The 9,756-nt window shown below is 42.5% G+C and overlaps 3 non-coding genes across 3 annotated transcripts; 2 read left to right on the plus strand and 1 right to left on the minus strand.

Annotated features, from left to right (window-relative positions):
* The first annotated feature begins 2,480 nt into the window (after window positions 1-2,480).
* TRNAS-GCU (transfer RNA serine (anticodon GCU)) lies at window positions 2,481-2,562 on the plus strand. Its single transcript has one exon. It is a non-coding gene; the product is annotated as a tRNA-Ser (tRNA).
* Window positions 2,563-8,150: 5,588 nt separating this feature from the next.
* TRNAV-AAC (transfer RNA valine (anticodon AAC)) lies at window positions 8,151-8,223 on the minus strand. Its single transcript has one exon. It is a non-coding gene; the product is annotated as a tRNA-Val (tRNA).
* Window positions 8,224-8,963: 740 nt separating this feature from the next.
* On the plus strand, window positions 8,964-9,045 carry TRNAS-AGA (transfer RNA serine (anticodon AGA)). The gene has a single exon. It is a non-coding gene; the product is annotated as a tRNA-Ser (tRNA).
* Window positions 9,046-9,756: the final 711 nt, after the last annotated feature.

Raw genomic sequence — 9,756 nt, forward strand, 5'->3', positions numbered from 1 at the left:
AATCCGTTCAGCACCTTCGGCCACTGTTGCTTCCGGGAAGTTTTCACTGCATTTCTTGCTGTGCAGGTCATACAGTGGGGCAGAAGCAGCAGTAGAAGGCCTCCCGACTGGGTCACAGGGGTGCTACTACAGAACACTGACTTCTAACTGCTAGTCGCCGTCCCCTCTCCCGATTTAACAATCCTTTCTCAGTCTCTACCTCTCAATCCCACTGTTCCAGTCCCAACATGTCGTAATGTCAGGAACTTCTCTTAGTGATTTTCCACGTAGGCTAAAGCTCTAATTTTAGAGACTATTGAATTCAGACGTGTTGGGATTTCCTTTCTCTTCCTAATACTGGACTGACCAATTGGATTTATTCTTGTCTTGAAAAGGGGTGGAGAGAAGAGTCTCTGATCCATTGTTTCCCCACGTTTCAACAACTGATGAAATCATCCAATAGAAGCAGGAGGTATTGATGTGTTAGGAAGAACTTTGCTGGAAGCATTTGTAAGACCAGCCGAGGCTAGGCTAGCAGGAATGCTGTATATGCCATTGCTAATCTCTATAAAACTAAAGGGCTGCAAGCCCTGGAGGTAGTGAGGCATGAGTTCTTTGCGGAAGGACTGCAAGGGGAGAGGGAATTTCTCTCCGCTCCTCCTCCCTCCCGCATCTGTGCTTCACATCCTTCTGCAAGGCTACTCAAGAATAGAAGAATCTCTCCACCCAGCAGGGAGCAGACTCCAATCGCCCGGCCTACCCCTGCATTCTCTCCCCTCCCCCAATGCACATCGAGTAATCAGTCTGGAATCCTTTTTAATGACCTTGATTTGCATCAGATGAGAAGAGAGCTGTCTATGGCGGTGGTTTGATAATTTACGAAATTATGAAATGGAGCAGGCATGCCCCGTTCTTTAGGTACTCCCAGGGAAAGATCACTTCTGACATCGGAACCCTGGGCGTCACTTTAATTAAACACAGAGGTTAAAGCCCAAAAAGGCAGAGACAAGCCTGGAGAAGTGGTACACATGCAGATTACGGCATGAGGACTGGAAATGGTGAAGGGAGGAAGGATGAATGGCGAAGAAGAAAGGGAGAGGCAGGAAATATCACTCACTTAACCATGGATTAGAGTTGGGAGCATGAAGCAGCGTGGACCGATGGAGATGGAATATGGCTGGGTAGGAGTTTGAGGTCTCATTTTTATAGGGTTTGGGGGAGAAACAGACCAAATCTTAGCTGTGCAACCTTGGGAATGGTTCATTAGCATACCTAAATCATCTCAAAATTATTGGTAAAACTTCAAAGTCGTCATGTCAAAGTTATCAGCACCTTGTTGAGGTTCTGCTGGTCTAGAGCTGTGAAGGTCTGGATTTTGTCTGGAATTTACATATGTTAGGACCAAAACTTTGGCAAGCAGCGTCTAGATGGTTTTTCCTGATTCGGCACATATTGCGAAGATGTGAAATTTTAGTTAATATATGGTATAATTTGTAAAAATATACTCCTTTGATCTTTGTGACGGTTTGTACGTGACTTATAGATTTCTCTTTGCAATCTTATTTTCTGCTAAAACTTACTACGCTGACTGTGAGGAGAGAATAGCAGGGGAACCAGAACAAGATACAACTTTAAAACAGATTCAGGCAGCGGTGGAGAAAAACAGACAAGTCTACCTAACAGAGACGCTTTGCAGGAGGTGATTGGTGGGAGGTAGGAAATGAGGACTTCAGGAGAGAAAGGACGTAGGGTCCTGAAGTATTGAGAACTGAATTCTCTTAGGATTATAAATTCCCTGTGTGAGTGCCTCAATACCAGTGCATTCTGCTTGTTCCCATTCTTCCCATTGACTCTGAGTGTTTGTGGGAGAGTATGTCAGAAGCTGCAGGATGAGGTGGGTATTTTTTTTAAGGCAATTGGGATTAAGTGACTTGCCCAGGGTCACACAGCTAGTAAGTGTCAAGTGTTTGGTCTGAGACCGGATTTGAAGTCCTCCTGACTTCAGAGCCTGTGTTCCATCCACTGCGGAGGAGGGTATGTTTTGCAGCTAATTGTTCCTACTACGCCGTCTTGGTAAATGACTTTGATTCGAGCTAGTTATAGAAGCTCCCCAGTGAGGAGCTACGGGGCTACGGAGCTTGATGAATGCGGATACACAAAATCCCCTTAACTGTCTGGCGTAGAAGTTACCCCGATGGGGATCTTCCAGGTCTTGTGTGAGTCAGAAGGGTAGCTCCCAGAGAATGTATCGCTGCTGGAAGAAAAGGAAAATAATTGTTTACAATTTAGAGGTAAGCAGAAAGCAACGTATATGAAACAGGTGGGGAGCCAAAAGTGAGGACCTTATAACTTTATTCCTTGTGCCTCGGAGGGCTGTGATTTTCCAGATGAGACTGATCCAGTCTCCACCCCCAACGAAAAATATTAATTTTGCAAAGACTGTGGAAAGAACCTCTTAATCAAAACAAATCTTCCAAAAACGGAACCTTAGCGTCGTAATTGACGAGGTAGCCGAGTGGTTAAGGCGATGGACTGCTAATCCATTGTGCTCTGCACGCGTGGGTTCGAGTCCCATCCTCGTCGTGTTTCTTCCTAAGGTTTTGATGCCTCTCTCCTTAATCTTGCCAAGTTTCTACTGCCTCACCATTCTTAAAGAAGGTAAACAGCATCTATCTTCAAAGATGACTTCCGGAGAAATTCTTTGTAGGCGCAGGCTCTTGTGTTCTTCTTCGACCTGGACGTTATAGACTCCTATTCAGTCCGTCAGTATGACTGCACGAGAGGCTTCTAAGTGGCCCCGGAGGAAAAATAGTTGCCTCCAAAGAGCTTGATTAATCTCTTTCTTTGGTTGTAACTCGGACCTCTGCGCTTCTTAGACTTTCCCTCAATAATTTTTCAATGAATGATGAATGAATTTCAGAGAGTTGGGTCAGAAGGTAGAAAAAGTGGATGCAGGCATAAAGGGGGGGGGGATTGCAGGAAGGTGTGGGAGGTGGAAGGCTTTTTCGAAGCTAAGCCCTCAGAGGGCATGGAATGTCAGTTACTGGGAAACTGGAAAGCTTGGGTGTAGAGGTCAGTCAGTGGGGTATTTATGCTTTACCGGAAAGGTGAGGAGGTGGCTTAGTTCCAGAAAACTTCTGGCCATAGCAAATCTAGAGGTGTGATGGTAAATGATAGAGAAGCTGCAATTTGCTTATTTAGAAAAAATACCCACCCACACAAAATCACTATGCCTCGAAAAGCTGCGGTAAAGACATATTAATCTCTAGTAGTTGTGGTTGGGTGATTAAGGCGATGGACTGGACATTGAGGTTTCCCCAGGGCATTCGAATCCTACTCAACTACGTTTCTGAAGGTCAAAGTAGGGTATTCGGTTTGTTTCTTTACTTAAGTGGTCCTTCTAATTTTCATGGAACATTGGTCACTTGGGTTTTACTTTTTTAATCAAGACTAAGACAACTAGTTGTAGCGAGTAGAATGCTGGACTTAGAGCTGACAAGACCTAACTTCAGATTTGGCCTTAGACACTTGGGAACTCTGCAACCTAGGTAATTCACAACCTCCCTGTGTCTCAATTTCCTCATCTGGAAAATGGAGATATAATAATAGCACCTAATTCCCAGGGTTAAAGTGAAGATAGAGTGAGATGGTGTCGGAAGCACTTAGCAAACTTTTAAGTGCTATATTATGTAAAGGCTAGCTATTACAAGGATATAGATGGAATTCTCATCAAATGTGCCAAATACAGTTCGCTAAGAGGTATTATAGCTAACAGTAGAGTGCACTGTCAAGATGCAGAAGGAATTTGACAGGCTGGAACATCAGGATGAGTCTAATAAGATGAAATTGAATGGCCATAAAGCTAGTCACACTAGAGAAAGACGAAAAAATGAGAGACAGTGGTGTTTTGTGGCAGCTAAACAAACAAACAAAAAAGCTAATATCTATCTACTTAAAGATTTATTTTTGGGGGAGGACATAGCTAATATGTAAATTTGTTTTGCATGAGTTTGTAATGGATTTGTATTTCTTGCCTCCTTAATGGGGTAGGGGAGGGAATTGTTGTTGGAGGGAGATAATTTGGAACTGAAAGTTAAATTAAATTCCAAAAAATGAAAAATAAAATAAAAGCTAATGCGCTCCTGGCATAGCTTTTGGGAATAGGGATGGCTGTTCCACTGTACTCTTGCTCTCCTCAGATGTTGCTTAGAGTACTGTGTTCACTTCTCTACACCATAGCTTAATAAGGACGTTCATAAACTGTAGAGTGTCCAGAGGAAGGCCACCAAGAGGATGAAGAGCCTTGAGTTTATATCAGATGAAGATCTCTTGAAGGAATTGGACAGGAAGTAACTGGATAAGAAAAGCCTGGAAGTGCGGCTGTGGCTGTGGGGGGAGGAAAAGAAAAGGGGGAGATTGTTCTCTTCAAAGGTTTGAAGAGCTGTCCCCTGAAGGAGGGATTAGACTTGTTCTGCCTGGCCCCAGAAGGCAGAACCAGAAGCAATAAATGGGAATTTCATTTATACTTGCTGTCCTGAATAATTGGGGCTGTTCAACCATGAAATGGGTTGCCTCAATAAGTAGTGGAATTCCTTCTCTTTATGGTCTTCAAGCAGAGACCAGGGAATCATTTCTCTATTTTCTTAGAAGGATGTGGGAGTGATTCTTTTCCTACTTAGGTTGGACTAGATAGCTGCTGACTCTATGAATCTATGACTAAATGAAGTTTGAGGTTTGAGTTTTCACCTAGAGGCCTGTCATCCTACAGTTTTGTGAACCCAAGAATAAGATAGATAGACAGATAGATAGATGGATAGATGGATAGACAGATAGACAGATGGATAAATGGATAGATACATAGGAAAGAAAGAAAGAAAGAAAGGAAGAAAGGAAAGAAAGAAAGAAAGAAAGAAAGAGAGGAGAAAGAGAGAGAAAGAAAGAGAGAGAGAGAGAGAGAAAGAAAAAGATCCTCTCTCCTTGTCTCTGCAGCCTATGGTTGTTGATCTAATGAGAGGGAAGCACATCCTCTAAGGAACTGGGACACATCACTTTATCTTCTTCAGTTCCCTGCAAGACTGGTCTCTCTTGAGTTCCTGTGTTGGTCAAATTCAAGGAAAGTGAACTCATGTCCTGGATGGTGTCTGGCAACTGAAATATTTGGAGCTCTCAAGCCTCAGAAATTGCCAGGATTACTTTTCTCAGTACATATTTCCCCTTACGAGGATGATGAATGAGTGTGCCTGTGTGTTTGTTCAAGTGCTTGAAAGGTGTCCCATCCAACCTCCACTGACTTGACTTGAAGTTTGCAAGATGATGATGATGATAAAATTGGAAAGGACTTTACTAATATCAATTTTATCACCACAGTAATTTGCCCATGATCATACATCTAGCATTTCAGGCCTCATTTGAGCTGAGGTTTTTCTGATTCCAGGCCAACACTCCATCCTCTGCACCATGCCTGAGGTAAGTCTGCCTCCTTGGTCAGGGGACAGCCTTACTTGGTGGAAAAATCAGGGCTGAGAAGAAATAGCAGGAAGGGTCAGCCACCTAGGCAAGATCTAATTAGAGAGGAGACTATTGTCTGTGGAACTGAGACCAATCACTTTATCTTCTTCCCTTCCTGCCAGTCCCAGGTGCCTGTAACTAGTGTCTTGTAGGTTTCCCTAGGTTGGAAGGATCCATCAATGAAGGACTCCTGTGTTGGTTGTGGCTGGCATCTGAAATGATTGGGACTCTTGTGTCTCAGATGCTACCATGATGGCCTTTCCCAGAGCATCTAGGATGATGAAGAAGTTGTGTAGGTTTGTGGAAGTGCCTCAAAGGCATCTTTCTCAACCTCCTGCTGAATTACCCCAGCAGTTTCTTAATGAACCTATTTTTCTGTGATGAACCCAGCCCATTCCTCAGGGTCAAACCCATCCAGTGGAAGTATTAGGAATGAGCAGAGAAAGAACAAAGGGTGGGCTGGGTAGGTAGTTTTCTTGAGCACACAACCAATAGTACCCTTATAAAACACACACATATATATGCATATTTTTTTAGCAGAGAAACCTACTCATCTAAATCCATAGCAACACAGAAATCAGAGAAAGCATGCATAAGAGAATATATACTAGATGAATGGGATGTCCCAGTGAAGACTCCTTAGTGTAATGAAGGTTTGGGATAAGGCTGAGTAGGATAAGGGGTCCTGTGAAGACTTCTTAGAAGAATAAATAGAAATTGTATTAGACTTAAGGCAAGCGTAGTAGCCTGACAGGCCTAAGTTTTAGTTTACTAGAAATCACCTGAGTTACAGGAGTCTAGCCCCAAGTACCCCCCCTTTCTAGGCCATTGTTATGTCACTAGTTAAAGGTTGCCAAGCCTGAAACTCCTGAAGAAACCCCCCTGTATCATGTTGCTACAACTATTGCTATACTTTAGTCATGGTGACCTTGCTACACAGTACAGTATTTAGCTTGACTGCACATTTTTAATTGCTTTTTTGGTAATATTTCAACAAATTAAGGGCTAAATATGGATATTTATGATTTGTAACTAAAATATGCTTACTGTTTGTTGTTCTTTGTTCCTGTGGTAGAGTTTCGTGTTGAGATTGTGAGCCAAATCATTGGCCAGTTGGTGGGAAGGGGTCTTTACCCATTAGGGCCATTTAATCAGGTCCTTTGCTTCTGTGTCTTTGTCTCTCCTCATCAGAGCATACTGGTGGAGGGACACCCAAATCTCAAGATTTGAAATAATAATAAATTAACTTTCTGTTTCTCCTTGGATACCTCTGTGTTTTTTAATTTGAGTGGCATCCCACACATAGACAACAAAGAGTGAAGAAGCTTTCCCATTGGGAGTGAGGTAACAATTCAACCAAGAAAGATTCCCAGATCTTATCCAAAGGGAAATTGCCTGAAGTCTCTAGTACAGCAAATTGGGGATAAGGACATGATGGAAATTACCAGTGCCTGTCATGTCAGCTTCTTCCTAGAGTTTTTTTTTTCCTTGTGCAACCTGGCATGAGGTTGGTATAGTCCATCTTCTACCTCAAAGCTGGGCACCTGAAGAACCCAAGGGAGATCAAAGAGATTAGATCTCTCTTCTCTTCCCCTCTCTCTTACTCTTCCCTGCCTCTTACACAGGCATAGGCGTTCATCTCCACCAGTTAGGAGAAAGTCCTATACTAATGTACTTTGAGGCTCCAGTTATATTCCTTCTGTGTAGGGGGAATGCAGGCCCTTGCAGAGATCACCTGGGACAAGTCAAAAACCTATAATTAATCCAATATAAAACACAAACAACAGTTCTTTGAAGCAAGGGTGGTTATCCTGGTGTCACAGGTAATCAACTTGAGGCAACATTAAAAGTGAAATAAAACAAATGCAAGTATTTTTTAATGCTAGAAAATCTGTTATCTTCAAGACATATAGGTGTTTGTATTTTAACGAGTCAAATGGAGTTTATTAAAGTAAGAGTTCCGGGTCTCCAGAGGACATGGGGGAGTAGGATGGAGAGTAGCTATGAGGAAGCCAAAATCAAGATGTCTGACTTATCTGGGATCATTCCCATCCAAAGCGAGGATCATATTCTTAGACCAAAAAGCCAAAGACTGCCACCTCAATCCATTTATTTTGTACATCTGGGGAAAGATTGTGTGATTGGACAAGTAATAGTCTCTCCTGATTAGGGATTGAAAATGCAGACTTAAAAAGTCTCACAAACTGCACAAAAGCCATACCATTACTTGCTCCCAGTTGGCAGAGAAACCTCCTGATCTACCTACCAGGATCCACTCAAGAGTATCTTCCCTAAAACTTTCCTGATCTAACAAAATGTGTTCTCTGCCTCTGAAATGATATCGAATACTTTGAAGGTCTTCTTCGTCCCTATGAGTCCCTTGCTTGTATTCTGTTTATCATTTTACATCACATAACCATCTGAAAGCAGAAAATGAGTAACTGATTTTTAAATTTTATTGGTGGTCCGTTGGTCTTCAGAGTTGTGGTTTGCCCGTAACAAGTCCTATCAATAAACACTTGTATAATCAGCCTAAGAAAAGCTACCACAAAAATCCTTTCTCATTCTCGGTTGGTCAGTTCCAATTAAACTTTCTCTTTAGTTTTCTTCTCAGAAATCGAACCAATCTTTCTGATTTGATGAAAAACGTTGGTCTCTCGACTTCTTTCCGCCCGGTTTCGAACCGGGGACCTTTCGCGTGTTAGGCGAATGTGATAACCACTACACTATAGAAACAGCCGGGTGGACAACTGTACTCAAATGAAACCCTTCAAAAAGTTAGTTCAAATTAAACTTTCTTTTTAGTTTCCTTGTTTTATCCCTGGATTTCTGTTCTGAGGTTACTGTCATGGCTATACCTACCTGCTTACCTACGAGCCCTTTTCTTGTGGATCTCAAACCACTTTTCCTGGCACCCAAACCCCAGAAAGCAAAGGCCTCTGGGACCTACCTCTAACCCTCGGCGCGGCCCTTTCCAGCTAACTGCGTGGTGGAGAAAAACTCTTCTGATCAGCCACTAGAAATCTCCTCTGAATGTCAGCCTTGGAGGATGCTGCTGTCCTCTACTCCTAGGAGGTCAGTCCGGGTTTTCATGCCACTCTACTGCGAACCTTGCTCGAGAATTTCTGAGCGTTCAGTAAAAAGTTATTCGAAAGTTGATCGTAGGCAGCGGAGAGGGGAGAGGGAAAGGGACACAGAGCTGGGGTTTTCTGCAGCTATGCCCACGGAACCTACGTTCTGCCAGCTATTGGGAAGCTAGAAAGCAGTGCTGAACGGGTCAGGCGGTGGATTGTTACTATTGTCTGAAAACTCTAGTCACTTGATTGGCTCCAGAGTCAGGGAATTTTCAGCCACAGCAATTCAACTAGAGATCCTGATGAATAATAGAAAGAAGATAATTTGATTCTGCAGAAAGACTATACAGAGGAAAGAATGACAATACTTTGAATAATTGAATTAATAGTGTATTTTCTCGAGTAGTCGTGGCCGAGTGGTTAAGGCGATGGACTAGAAATCCATTGGGGTTTCCCCGCGTAGGTTCGAATCCTACCGACTACGTTTCTGTTACTTCGGGCCGCATTTGGAGATTTCTTTAAAAGACGTTGGTCGATACTGAGCCATTTTATATTGCCATCATTATGCCTATAAAGAAGGTGGCAGTTAGTGCAAGAAGGGAATAAGCTCTTTCAGTAGGAAAAAAAAAAGTACCTGAGATGAGCACTTTATGAGAATATAATGTCGTATCTGGAGCAGGAGAATGAGAGCTGAGGTGGATCCTGACTTGGAATGTAGGTGCCAGAAACTGATATGGCCAGACCTGAGCTGAATGAATGAATGACCGTAACTCTCTCTCCTCTCCCATCCTAGCCACCTTCTCTTAGGGGGCTTGATATGGGGCTCCTGTCCATAATCTGATTTTTACCTTAATTTCATGAGGACGGAGTTCTTCCTGGGTTAATCTAAGGAGAGAGGAGCAGGACTTCGTTTCAGAATTGCTAGATAAAAAAAAATTTTTTTTAATCCCTTTGAGATTAGTTCAAATGCTTTAAATAGAATATATATACATATATATATATACATAATTTAAAATGCTTTATTATGATTTCTAAAAAGAGAGGCTAAAAGTGGGCTTTTCTCCTTCTAGACAAAGCAGGCAGGCAGAAAGGAAGGAATGAAGGAAAAGAAGAAAGCAGAAAAGAAGGAAGGAAAAAAAGAAAGGAAAGAAATTATGGCCACTGTGACTGTGATTTGGAGACAGTCACATTGAAA

The sequence above is a fragment of the Phascolarctos cinereus genome, unplaced genomic scaffold, assembly GCF_003287225.1.
Source record: "Phascolarctos cinereus isolate Bilbo 61053 unplaced genomic scaffold, phaCin_HiC Scaffold_4;HRSCAF=312, whole genome shotgun sequence".
Taxonomy (NCBI): domain Eukaryota; kingdom Metazoa; phylum Chordata; class Mammalia; order Diprotodontia; family Phascolarctidae; genus Phascolarctos; species Phascolarctos cinereus.